At 34.8% G+C, this 15,003-nt stretch overlaps 1 protein-coding gene across 3 annotated transcripts in view; it reads left to right on the plus strand.

Annotated features, from left to right (window-relative positions):
- The window catches only part of DMD (dystrophin), a 734,955-nt gene that overhangs the window by 123,763 nt on the left and 596,189 nt on the right, over window positions 1-15,003 (plus strand). The window lies entirely within an intron of this gene.

The raw sequence follows: 15,003 nt of genomic DNA on the forward strand, positions 1-15,003 counted from the left end.
TTTCTGATTTAAGTGTGATCCCATCCCCCATATAAACTTATTCCTGATTTAAGTAACTGACTGCTAACACATTGGAATATCACATATGTAATGTCAATGCTGAAGTATGTTTGAGTAAATTATAGATATTATAACATATATCATTAATAAAGATTTTAAGTTAGACACTCCTTGTATCTTTGCTTATGTCTTACCTCCATCAGATATTTGGTGGTCCAACAACAAAACAAACCATAAAGCTCCCAAATCAAAAATTCTTTGTGTCTATTGCAAAGAGGCAACTATTTGGTGTCAAGTCTATCATGAATGAAATGCTGTTATATGAGAACATCTCCCGGGCTTATATGGGGGTGATGGGCCAGGAGATTTACAGATTTTGCAATAACCAACGGATTGAAAATATATGTAGCTTTCCCCACAACTTTGCTTAGTGAAACCTTCAGTTTGTGCTGTGAAAAGGGCTTATTGTTTTCTTTTCATGCAAATCATCTTAGTTTTTATTTGTTTATTTAATAGCCTGTATTTTAGGGATAATACATTCTTTTATTTTTTTGAAGTGGCCAGCAAAAAATGTTAACAGGAATAGATAAGTGAGTCTCCTATAAATCAGAATCTTTCTCTCTCTCTCTCTCTCTCTCTCTCTCTCTCTCTCTCTCCATCCCTCTTTCTCTTTCTTTCCCTACCTGGCTGTCTATCTGTATTTTTCAGTTTGCTTTGTCAAGAAGAGAATTATGTGTTGTAAACAGACCAGATTATCATTCAGGGACAATTTGAATTTTCACTGAATTCAAATGAGATTGTAAGTAAACACTTGAGTTTGAGCTGCCTGGTGCTCCGTATATGGGTCAGGGATCTGGAATAGGATTTTTATTTGCTATTCTCATTCTCCCAACTTCACAGTAACTCCAAGGTAGACAGTAGTTGTACTCCTAAACTATTTGTCAGAAGAATTTCTGACAACCCTGCTCTTTAAAAAATAAATGAATAAATAAACATCCGTTCAGCCAGTATAAAATTTTACTTTAAAGAATTAATTTAAGTGAGTCAACAAGGTAAATTTTACACTGGTGGGTGAGTGTATAAATTGGTACAACCATGCCATAGACTTCAATTGTAATTGTTTATTTTCTGTACCTTTTTTTGTATCTAAAATATTCATCATTGTATTTTAGAAAACAATGTCATTGTGTTTTTCAAAGCTAGAGAGGGTAATAGGGGAGAAAGGAGGATCATAGGCAAAGTTAACATGCTACTTCTGCTCCTATGATTGTCTTGATGTCATCACCACCATTTCCAATTTATGCTTCTACTGTTTTGCAATTCTTTTATTATTACTCTTGTGATGCAAGCCTTTATGCACAATGTTTTGTACAGGATTTGTATAGGATTCCTCTTCTGAAAATACGATTTATCTATTATAATTTGGGTAACATAATCATTTAAAAATTTCAAAATTTGATTTTGCTCAGAATGATGGGAAAAAATGAAGTATATCTTTATTCTTTATCACGATTTATCTCATGACAATTAGAACAGGAGGATTAATATTATTTCAAGTCTTTTTAAATATTCCCAAGAGTATAAATTTCAGTAGACTTTTTCCTAGTTTGAAACATAAAATTCTATACTTAATTAAAATCTCACTGATATTTCACCACCAGATGATTCTAGATTTGATTTTTCTACCACTTTGTTTTCAATTTGTGTAGAGAAGAACGGAGAAAAGATAAAGGTGGGATTGGTCATCTTTCTCTCTCTCTCAGACTTTATAGCATTTCAGTTTTTTTAACTTACCATTGAGAACTATTTCATAGGTCTCTTTCCTCTACCTGCTTTGTTTGGGTTTGTGTTTGTATTTCATCATTTCATAGAAAACCGTCTACTGCCATTCAGAAGGTCATTTACCTGAAAATGATAGAGAGCAGCATCTATTCAAACAAGTGCATAGTAATTATTTATCCATTATCATTGTTCATTAGTTCCCTGTTTCAAGACCGAGGGTCAGCCTCCCTACCTCCCTCACACCCGCAGCACATTATCACAGAGCCTACTGATTCATTCACATCCTTGGACTAAATTTGCCACCCACTGTGTTCCTGTTGTTTTGTGTATGGAAGTGAAAAGATTTAATTGGATATTGTTGAAAAGACACAGAGGCTAACTCTCAATTTTCATATGTGGTTCTTCCCTCTCCCTCTGCAGCACCTCCTTTCCTTGATGAGAAAATTGCCCTCTCCATGGTAACAATAGAAAAATCTTTCAGATTTTTGGTAGTAGCTGTTGCAGAGAAAGGAAGTCAAAAAGTAGATGAGGTTTTAAAGTGAAAAAAGGGAGAAGACAGCTGGGAAGAGGGCTTAATGTTTATGAGTGGGTGTGGAGGGGAAAGAACAAAGTCGAATGAGCAAAGCTGAGCTGAGAGGACGATGGTTTATCTGCATCCCAGAAGGCAGTGCCTCTTCCTTTTCTGCAGGCCATCACTCCCCCCAAAAGATAAGGGCTTTATCGTAAAACTCTTCTAGGTTTCACTCCTGAAGAGCTTCTTGTCATACAACATCAACACCCTGATTTCCTCAGGGAGTCACAGTTCATTAGCATTTTCTAATGTAACACATTTGTGAGCTCCAGTTTCTATCTCAATTCAAATGGACTTTTGGTAACAAGGTGAAGGAGACACAGCAGTACACCTCTCACCTCTTTTTGCCTCCTGTGCTTTTCAGATCGTGGGATTTCGTAAACCTTGTTACCGGCTCTCACATAGTAATGTACCAGCTTAAAAGTATGTCACATTGTGACAAGCAGTTTAATGCTAAATAATTGCAGAACCATTGTGGTAGGTGGAATACTGCCCCCAACTCCCACCCCAAGATGTCCGTGCCCTAATCCCCATAATCCCTGGAACCTGTGAATATGTTACCTTACATGGTAAAATGGACTTTGTGAATGCGATGGAGTTAGGGATCTTGACATGTGGAAATTATCGTGGATTATCCCAGTGTGCCCAGTGTAATCACAGGGGTCATCATGAGAGAGATGATACAAGCAGAGTCAGAGAAAGAGATTGGAAGATGCTGTGCTACTGGCTTTGAAGATGAAGGACAGGGCCAAAAGCTAAGGAATACAGGCAGGCTTGAGGAGCTGGAAAAGTCAAGGAAATAAATTCCACCTTGCAGCCTTCAGAAGGAATGTAAACTCTGCTAACACCTTGATTTTAGCCAGCAAGACCCATTTTTCGGACTTCTGACTTCCAGTGCTGTAAGATAATACATTTGGGTTGTTTCAGCCATTACATCTGTGATAATTTATGACAACAACCACAGGAAACTAGCACAACCATGAGTAATAATAACCAAACTTTGGACAATTTTAACACAGGCTTTCTTATAAATTTTTTTTTTCTTAATTATAAGGAGTAAATGTAGGGTATAGAGAAAATGCCATGATCCACTCCATTTCAGCCATAGAAATATTTTCCAGTATTAAAAAGATGACAAATTTGAATGTATTTGTATGGAATAACAACAGTAAAGCAAACAAAAAAAGAGAAAGTGGCCAATTGGAAATGAAGTTGGAAAAAATGTGGAGAAGTAAACCAATTGTGTAGTTTTTGTAGTCCTTTTTTTTTTTTCTGGATTTCTTTAATCCATTGACTTGTGTTTTAGAAACAGAACTGCAGTGAAACATTGATGGATTTGATGGCATGGGAACTACAGCCACAGAGGTAGGAAAGGGAAGAATAAAATTGAGAATAGGAAGCAGAGTAGTTTATGAAGAGGCCTTGTGACGACATGTAGACAGGGCCAGGCTTAGGAGTAAGAAAGACTTAAGTTCAAATGCTATTCTACTCCTAAGTGGCTGGCTGTCTTTGGGGGAAGTTATTAATCTTCTCTGAGAATATTTCCTCATGTGTAAACATGGATGGAATATTCAGCTAGATAGAGTCATTGTTAGGATTCAGTGCTGATTGTAAACATCTAGTTCACATTCTACTGCACTGTAGCTGCTTAAGAAATTATAGCTGTGATGTAAGGGAGGAAAACACTGGAAAATAAGGATCTGGGCCATTTTATTCCACCTTTACCATCTTTTAGCTTTGTGACCTTGGGTAAGTTATGTAACCTCTCTGTGTCTCATTTTCCTTATCTATAAAAGAGCATAAGACTACCTATCTCAGATGCTTGCTGTATGTTAATATATATAAAGTGTTTACATATAACTAGTTATTATTGTTGCAATTGTTACACTGTAGGAGTGTGAATTGGAAGGTAGTAGAGAGTTACTGAACTTTTTGAGAAAGTGCAGTGAAAAGTTTTAGTAGATATTTCTGGTGAATATAATATTTAAGTGGATAAAGATTAAGAGAAGATATTATTATTCAAAGATTACAAGATGGATATGTATTAAACCAAAACTGCTTAATCAGTTGCATCTCTTAGGTTCCTAATCTTTCGTATTTTTTAACCTCCCATTTTGTGCTGCCCACTGTACAAATATGTAATGCTCCCGACTCTTCTTCAGTAAGATATGTTGTGAGTTACTTTTGGCATTACTTGTGTATAGTAGCATCCCTTTTATAAACTGAAATCATGGAGTTAGCTTTTACCTCTAGCCTACCTAGTTTTGTAGTTTAAATTGAAGCATTAACCTCATTAACACCTGCTCTGGCCATTATCATAGAGAAAGCTTCCCCTGAAAATAAGGCAGATCATTAATATAACAGAGAAACAAAGAAAGAAAGAAAGGAGGAGGAACATTGAGGTATTGGTAATTGGAAACCACCCACAGTATTAATTGATTTATTATCAATTTTTGTCTCTGCCTAGTCTCATGCAACTAAAGTGTTTGAGGAGGCAAACACTAAGCAATTTTACTCACCTCATACAAATAAAACAGAGAAAAATGAATCGTTAAAGATTTGTTACTGCAACCTTTCTACAGAGATTACTGCTTATTTTTAAATTGCTTAAAATTTGTTGAAATTACTGTTAATAATGAGCAACCTTCCCAGTAAAAGAGAATTAAACTTAACACTTCCCTGCAATGTAAACAGCTTGTTTAGGTATGCCGCATTACAAAAACCATTTACGAATTGATTATGCCTGCTTTTGGAGCAGAACTAGAAGCTCACAGTTTAGAAGCTGTGCACATTTTCCTATCAAACAGTACATAAAGTTTCCATATTCCTCGGAATCAGCTTCATTTGAGACATGTGTTTGCTTGGAACTATGCCATATACAGCAGTTCTCCCCCTCAAGCTGGGCTTCTTTCATATTGCAGTGCAACTGTGTGATTTACTGGCACAGTGTGGTAATGTATACCCTTTTTTATAGATAAGAACTAGTACGGTCTAGGGAATTGAAAAGTATGTCTGTCCTCCCGTAGAATATGTCCTCTCCTTTAAAAGTTGTCACACTGCAAATTCCAATTGAGTTAAAGACTGTGGTGTTTCTATAGGGAAATATATTCTATTGTAATTTTTACATCCCCCAATAACAGTCTGTTCTTTGTTTACTGAAGAGAGCTTTTATGTCATAAAATGTTTTTTTTTTTTTTAACAGAGAAGCAGAATCATTGTTTTATTATGGAAACTTTCCTCTTACAACAGCAAAAATAAATAGCTCATCTCTTAAGCTCCTGAGCAATGTCTAACACCTCCTACCCCCAGCAACACTTCACTGCAAGTGTATTAACACTCTGTAATAGCAACTCCACTCACCTACCAAGAAACGATCTTTGCAAATGATTTACAGCTAAATCAGGGCTTAACCGTATAGCACCCAATCAAAGACATATTTTTATCTTTTCTCCAGTCATAGAATTTCTGAGAAGTAGATTAATGTTGATCTCTGAGACGACCACTGAGGAAATGTACAAAGCATGTTGTTTATTTTAAAGAGTGAGATCCAGTTGTTGAGCTTTGTCTTTTCCTTATATGTATGTCCAAATGTTATGTGTTCCACCATTTTGATACAAATTTATGATATACTTTTGTCCATACCTTTCTTCTGAATTCAGATATTGCCTCTTCTGTGGATGCACAGATACACACACACACACACACACACACACACACACACACACACGCGCTCCTGTTTTACACTTATTTGTAGTACTCAAAGAGGTTTCCAAACTATTAAAATATCATTCCTTAGCATGAGCACATGACTGTTCACTATCCATATATTACCTTGACTTTGTAGTGCTCAGAACTTGGTGAAATCAGATGGTTGAGACCTCATGGATTAAATACATATTCCTGTTACTATGAAACATGTACTAGCCATATTAGACTAATTTCTACCTAAAGCCCTTGAATCTTTATAAACAGATTATTGATTTAATCACCCCAAGGTTGGTTGATATAAATGCAATTATCCTTGTTTTACAGATGAATAAACTGAGCCTATTCTATCCCTATATATACAACATGAATTGAACAGCTATGTCAATTATTTTGCTAATTCAAATCTTAATACTCACCATTTGAAAATAGAAAAAGCAGATTAAGGGGCTTGAATTATTCTGATTGACTGTGTATATGAGTATAATCGCCTCTAGACAATCACTCATTTCTCTGCTTCACTTGCCATGTACAAGTAGTGTCACAGAACAATAACATCTCTGCTTTGCCTTGGTTTCTTCATGGCTGCAGTTGACAACAAAAACAAGGTTCTGTCTCAGTACCTAAATAAGTAGCATCTCCAAAATGTTTTGAACACATAAAAAGGCTGAAAGCATTTTTAGCATAACCTTTTGTTTGCTTTGACTTTTGATTTTTGAAGGGATTAATATAATACTCCAGCACTCTTTTCCTAAAAATGGGAGTACTATCTGGAGACTCATTTCCCAAGGCAAAATATCATAGATCTAATGCAATGATAGATATGAGGGCATTGAAAAGTTAAGTTCACAAAATGTGACACCCTGATATTATATTAATATTTCTTATCACCACTAATAATAATCTTTGAAGTTTTCTTTTTGGAGAGATCCCAATTCCCTCTCATGCTCTGCAAGTCTCTGTTAATCCTTTAAAACAATAATTTAATTTTTTTTTTTTTAAAGATGACCGGTAAGGGGATCTTAACCCTTCACTTGGTGTTGTCAGCACCACGCTCACCCAGTGAGCTAACCGGCCATCCCTATATGGGATCCGAACCCGGGGCCTCGGTGTTATCAGCACCACACTCTCCCTAGTGAGCCACGGGCCGGCCCAATAATTTAAAAATTTAACAAAACATTCTGAATGTTTACTTTTTCTTTTAAACCGAAACTGTGGTCCCTCTCTATCCCGATTCAATTTAAAATAATATTACAAATAGGATCAGCAAATTAGTTTAATAATTTTCTGGGATAATTTTACAAGCCATGGAGTTGAAATTGTTTTACTTGTATGCTGTGGAGTTATTATTTTCTCTTTTAAAAAGATGCATGAAGTTAAATTACAAATGTTTTACATGTTTTCATGACAGGCAATTTCATCAAAGAGGGGATAGATGAAGCTTCTGTTGGGTTGCTGCAATTTAGTTTCCAATTCTCTCTTGGAAGGACATTGGATACAGTGTGTGAGATTAATATTTCTCAAATGCCACTTTTATTGTGGCATTCCTCTGCTCTAAAACCTCCAATGATTCCCCATTCCTTCAACATACTGTTTTGTTAGGTCATCTGGTGTTCAGAGCCCTCACATTGTGGCCCAGCCTCCCTTCTCCATTTGATCACCGTCATCGTAATTCTGCTCACTACAGAGCTGTCCTCCCCACTCTTTTCCAATTACTTCGGTGTATAAACATTTTGGTTTAAGTCTACTCCTTGTCCTGGAATTTCATCTCTCTTATTATTACATCATTATCAATCCTGTTCATCCTCCAAGTTACAGTTTAGGTTCCTAATCCTCTATGGTACTTTCCTTGAACGTGCTCACATTAAAATTCCATTTTTCAGAATCCTGTTGGCATAGTCTGAAGTCTGTAAGCTATTACATTTGTCATTTACATATCGTCTTGTCTTGTTGGGAAACTACGTGTGTGAGAACGCATGGGCAGGCCTGAAGGTCATCTCCCCAACTGCACTGCAAGTTCATTACAAGTCCATTGGCAACACTCTTTTATGCCATCCAATGTCATCCACAAGACATTCCCTACTGAAATGTATTGCGCATAGAATTCTGTCAATAAATATTGCCTGCCCACTTGATTAATCAATGCTTCATTTCCTGTCAGCTCTAGCCTCTTTTATTTGGGATTTCTACAGGCTATGGACAGTATCTTTAGGGTGCACAATCAGAGACATTCTGTACCAGGCAAAATATTATAAATAATGCCCTTGGATAGTTACATTTCACTACTCATATCTTTTAATTTATTCTCTATTTTACTAATTCGTAAATCACTAATTGTGATTCCATTTGCTGTATAGGGTGCTCTGAATAGATAAAAGAAAATTCATCTTCATCTATTGTATTTAGAAGAATTCCAAAGTGCTGTTATTCAAGATAGAAAAAAGAAATGAATACTGGAAAAATTGAGCAAGAATAATCCCAAAATATGTATATTGTTAGGTGGTTTTATTGTTCCCTTTCCTCTCAAATGTATGTAGGAAGAAAAAACTATATCACTTATGTTATTGGGTCATAACATCAAGAGCCTGTGAATGTAAAACACATGACAAAAACTGGTCTTAAAACTGCCCTAATTATCCTTTGTTAATCTGCTAAATTTACAGAACAATAGGGTTTCAAGAAATGTGAACAATGTAGAATAACTAATAGATCTAATGTTGAATAGCTAAAAATATCAGCGCCCATTGTATCAGTTTAGAAACGTATTTGCAAATCATTATCAACAAATTGTAGCCTAAAATTCTTCTTTCTTTTTGACTTTGAAATTATATTTCAAGATCCCCTATTTAGAGCACATTATTTACTTCCTGGCTTGTTAACTGAAAGGAGTTTTCATTTTTTGCATGTTAAGAACTTTATGAAGTGACAAGTAAATCAATCCCTTAAGTTTCCTGTGACAGAATAGCTTGGAAAGGACCATCTTAATCTCTTTTTCAACAAAGGGAACAAATTTATTTTAAAAAACACACTGTAGTAGATTAGTTTGGTATTATACCATTACAAGAAAGGCATCAAATTTAGTACACGTAAGATAGTTTTCTAAGCCCTAAGAATATCAGCAAATAAGAAAAACATCATTACAAAGAAACAGGAATAAATTTCACAGACTGTCCTATTATGTTTTTTTTTGGGGGGGGGGTCAATATCTAACCATTTGCTAAATAGCTATCATATTTTTTCATTTTTAAAGTTAGCTGAATGATGAGTGATTTTTATAATACTGATAAAACACTGCTTAAAATAGGGACATGTGTTCTAGTAACTTCCACACCTATTATCTGTTTCTTGCATCACTGTTTCCCTTTATTGCCTCCAGTTATTTGGTCAATCAATGCTTTTATTTATGGGTATCTGTTTAGTCTATTTCAGAACCACACCCATGACAATCCATTAAACCATTAATTCATTACTCCATGAATGCAATTCTTTCACTAAGGCATGGTCTTCACAATCTAATCACCTTTTAAAGGCCCCACCTTTCAAATAATTGGATTTCCCACCTTCTTAGCACTGTTACAATGCTGGTTAAGTTCCCAGTACATGAACTTTTGGGGGACACATTTAACCTTTAGCACATGTCTTCCAGCAAGCCTAGTGGCTGTTACATACAGAAAGGATTCCTAGTGGCTTGCTTTGATATCCTAGAATTCTTGAGCTACATGTGTAGAATGGAATCCCACCATTACCATGTAGCATATCAAAATAATCTTCTTTTCCTCCAATTAAATTCTGGGCTCATTGAAAATAAAAGCCATGCTACCTTAAAAAAAAAGTAGCAATGGTTTCTAAACAGAGGTAATTAAAAAATTTACTAATTTACTTGAACTGAATCTTAAGAGGTCAACCCATGGGAGGCATGAGGATACCTGTGTAATTAATGTTACTAATATTGAAAGTTACACATCCATGTGATAGTGTCATGAAATCATCATGTTATATGGATCTGAAGAGTTGATGAGAGATTTAGGGTCTAGAAGGCAAAAATAGGTGTGTTAGGTGGGGCCTGAGATTAAATGTGCCAAGACAGAATAAAACAGGAAAATATTTTATTAGAGGAAATATGTATATGAAAAGAAATAGGAAGGAAGCCAGGGAAGGAAGGTGGGAGACCCATTAGACCCAGATGCAAGTCTGATGAAAGTCTAATGAAGTCTGATAACAAAATGAAGAAGAGAGGGTGAGAAGGTTGGGTGGAAGTATGCCAGTGCATTGTCCAGTCTAAGGAAGGTTCAGCAAAGCAGTTTAGGAGTCATTGCACCAGAGTCAGCCAGAGTAGTCCCATGTCCCCCAAGAGATGTGCTGCCTTAGTATCCCCACCACATTCAATCATTGGTGAGGAGCAGTCTGTGAGAGAAGCTTGGCTTTGGGGGAATCCAGTGATAGATTTCAAAATGCAGCAGCTGGCATCCTCAGTCAGTTAGGTCCCAGTAGTAAGAGGCCTGCACATTCTAATGGTTACCACAGTGGATATTGGCAGCAGTGTTATCTAAAATCATCTTTCATAGTGTAGAAAGAGAAGAGCTGAGGACCACTTAAGCTCAATTTTTTCGGAAAACCCTCCTTGACCCCTAAATTTGGCTAGATATCTCTGCCCTATGTTTTGATAATGCCCCATGCTTCTCCTACCAAAATTCTCACCTTAGTTTATTATAATGCTTATTTACTGCCTGTCCTCACTACTAGTTTTTCAGTCTTTGAGAACAGAAATTTTTTCTCCTTCAGTGCTATATTCTTTGTGCCTAGCTCAATGACTGACGTAACAGATGCACTAAAAAATATTTGCTGAAACTCAGATTAGGGGACATTCAACAAAATACCTGGCTTCTGTTCTTCAAAATTATCAATGTTATGAAGTTCAAAGAAGGGCAAATAACTATTTCAGATTAAAGTGCAATGCATAAGCCTCTACCAGGAAATGAAATTGTAGTGATAAAGGTCATTAATGGGGTAATTGTCATACTCTTCTTCGTGTGTATAAGATTGTAGTAGCCTTGTTAAATGTCCTGACTTTGAAATTGAGCTAAGGTTATGTGAGAAAATGTCTTTACTTTTAAGAAAAAGTGTTTAAGTATTTAAGGGTAAAGGGGGATGATATCTGCAAATTATTCTCAAATGGTTCAGAAAATTATATACATAATATTAAATATACAGACATTATATGTATATACACAGAGAGAGAATTATAGAATGGTAAATGATAAATATAACATGGCAAAATGTTAAAAATCGGTGAGTCTGGGTAAGGGTACATGGGAGTTCTTTGACTGTTTTTTCAAATTTTCTGTAAGTTTGAAATTATATAAAAATAAAATATTTTTTAAAAAGTATTTATGTAATGAATAAAGGATAAAAGGATAACCACAGTTAGAAGGTGTTTATGAAGAAGTTACCAATGGAAGTACTGGTAGAACATTCAGAGAAGAAGCAGAAAAGGTATGCCAAGTAGAAGAATATCCAAGCCAGTCTAAAATGTAAATGAGAAGTGAAAAGAGGAGGGCAATAAAGATGACTTTGGATTTGGCCTATCTGGAGAGGCAGCTGAATGCGAGAACAGAAGCCAGAATGTAGGTGCTCAGCGAAGCAGTTGAAAGCTAGACAAATGATTAGCATCCTAACAGGTAAAAACCTTTCAGTTACTAGAAAGGCTAAACTTTAGTACCTGTGTGACTTTCTTCCATACATAAAATGGTTTTATAAACTATTTTACCTCGTCTATCTTTAATGTTAATTTTTAAAGTTGTACATAAAATACTATAAGGTCCTACATTATTACATTTTGGTTTAATTTATATTATTTTTCTTCAAATGGCACAATTGACAATCACCATGGGCCTTTGTTATAATTGTAACAACGTGAAGATTGTATATTTTTATAGAAAAATATAAAAAATGTAATGAGTTTGGTTGTTAAAGTCTTTTCTTAGACATAGAAACACTGAATATTCAACTCAACATAGAGAGTTCTGTATTTGGGTATTATTTAGGTGGAATTTCATTTTGACAAATACGATACCAAATTATAATTCTTTGTAAGAGCCTAAAATGACCTACTTATAGTATGTATACTTTTACTGTTTAACTTCCTTTTCCATAGGATTACTATTTATAACCACTTCTTTCTACCCCGGGGGGGGACTTAGTAGGATTACAGACTTCTGATTCACTTTGTATTTGAAGATTTTTTTTTTTTTCCTCCATCTTTGCTCAGCTAGTAGAATCCATGATGAATTCTCATCTCCAAGGGGTAAGCTGTTTTTTGTAAAGCCCAGTAGCTGGCTTGTGACTCCTTAGAAATAGCATCAATCCCTTCCTTCTCCTGCGTTTTGTTTCTTCCAGAATGATAGAATCCATGTAGATTTGATCAATCATCATGCTTAGGTACTGTTAAGCATGTAATGGCTTTAGTTTTGTTCATGTCATTTATATGTGTCATAAATACGTGGGCTCATATCAGAGAAATAAAAAAGCATAACTAGCGTTCTACTTGTTTATTATGACTAAAGCTAGAATGAGTAAATAGAATGATAGAAGAGGACCAGAGGTCATATAAGGATGAAGATTAAAGTAGGAACAGTGTATTTGAGAGAGTAGCATCTGATAAGGGCAGCAGATTGGGGGCAGAGAATAGAATTTCATAGATGGGTATTTTGGAAGGGGGTAGTTTGAGTAATGATTAGATCTAAAGTGTTCTCTCATCTGTGGGTGGCCCGATAGAATAGAGATGAAGTCACTGTATTTGAGAAGTTATGGAATTATAAAATTAAGTGGTCAAGTCAAAGAAATTGTAACTTAGATTAAAATAGAATGCACTTAATAGGAAACCAAATGAAAAGAAAAAATAATCTTTGCTCTCACTGTATGCTTGTTTTCTATTCATTAGCAAGAAAGTGTTTCAGTTACTGTTTGTATAATATCTTAATGAAAAATTACTCATTGTGTGCCATATTCAAATCCTTCCCTTTATTTCTGGAAAGGAGATCATAAGAGAAAACTCCCATTTTGCTATACTTAGAAACCACTAAGTAAAGGGCATATTAATGTGTGATAAACTCCATAGCAATATACATTATTATTTTACAGTTTCTTTTTTGAAATGTATGTTTGTGTGTGTTGATCAAAAAGTTAGATAAAGAGTTGCAATTTTGTTTTGGAATACTTTACAGATGGATGGTTATATTGCAGCTGTGAATCTCCTTAGATTTTTTAAGGAGGCTGCATCAAAGAATGTCATTAATAATCTTCTCAGGTGCTTACAAAGCTTGTGTCTCAGCAGAATTAGAGAATCACCCAACTAGAGAACAGGTTTCACAGTACCCTGAGACCTATTTTGTTCATTAGAGAAGAAAATGGCTTGTTTTAAGTCTAAATTGACATGCTTGCTAATTTCGGCAGTAAAAGCTATTCATTGTGGTCAGGTTTAATTTAGAGCCTGGTAAGGTTAAGATTAAAGTTGACCAAGTTACTTTTACAGCATACTTCTTAAATGAACTTTGAAATCCTAAAAGAAAGGGGAAAAGTATAGCAAACATTGACTAATGTATCTAAAATTGAGAAGCAAAGAATAGTCTGACTGTTTGAAGCTGAATTAATATTAAGTCAAATAAAAATAACCTAATAAAAATAATCTTTGTTATATAAAAAATTTCCAAGTATCAAAAAACAGTTTTTTACTTAAATTATACATCACACCTAATACATTTGTTCGCTGCTAAACCTATAGCACCTAGAACAGTACCTAGTACTTGAAAAATATTTATTAAAATAAATAAATGATGTAAATTAATGAATGAATTTATGTACTTCGCTAGCTATGTGTATTTAAAGTTCTTTGTTAAATTTGAGGTGGAAATTTGACTTTTTCTGAGGTTTCTGAGTACGTCTATTTTTAAAAATGTCTACTGAATATACATATTTAAGCATTTAAGAGCAGGCAGTTCCCAAAGCAGCTTTTCAGCTTGCTGTGTCAAAGATGACCAGAGTTTAACATTCTAATCCTGGAAAACATCTTATTTTGTAAAAGTCTGTCTGCCACTATATAGTTCCTACTTTAAAATTTGTTCAGCACTCTCCATCTGACTTATGCCACTTACTTCAATAGCTGTCTTTGGCAATTTGTTCCATATTTCAAACACCCTTTTGTGTAAAGTCACCATAAAAGTTAGAAACCTGAAAATTGGATTTTTCTTCTGAGCAATCATAGCTTAAAATTGTGGAAAATTTGTTAAAAGTTAGCCCTCCAATTTTTCAATACAGAGGGGGAAATGCTCAAGATTGATGTACAATGTTTGGATGAGTTTTTCCCATTATTTTACTGTTACCAAAAGCAATTGAGCTTAAATCACAAAGCCTATCTTTGTACTTCTGCACAAAGGAAACACTACAGAATGATCAAAATGTTGCCTGTCCAAAACCAAAAATCCTTAGAAAATCAGCAAGAGCCAAAGGGCAAAATAGATAAGTTTCATAAACATTACTATCTACCACATTTCATCTCTTCACTTTCATCAGCCTCATGTGGTAGTAGAAAGAGCATCATATTTAAAATCATGCAGACTTCTGGCTTGGTTATTAGTATAGTTATTAGGAGAATAAAAATGAGAAAATATTAAAACATCTGTCACATAGTAGTTATAAACTAATGTAAATATTAATTTTACTTTCCCCAATTAAAATAAAATTTATTTCGTTTTAGAACCAGAACAAGGCAGATTTTATTTTTCAAAAATTTCTTTGTAAATATCTCTGGGATTTTGACCCATTAGTGTAGAGAGACAATGATAAAAGAGACAATAAATGGATGCTTAAGGGAGGGAGGAATTTCTTAATGATTAACATTGCTGCCTATAAATAAAAAAAATTCATTGGCTTTCTTCTATTTGGTATTT

Source organism: Galeopterus variegatus, unplaced genomic scaffold (genome assembly GCF_000696425.1).
Source record: "Galeopterus variegatus unplaced genomic scaffold, G_variegatus-3.0.2 Scaffold69, whole genome shotgun sequence".
Taxonomy (NCBI): Eukaryota; Metazoa; Chordata; class Mammalia; order Dermoptera; family Cynocephalidae; genus Galeopterus; species Galeopterus variegatus.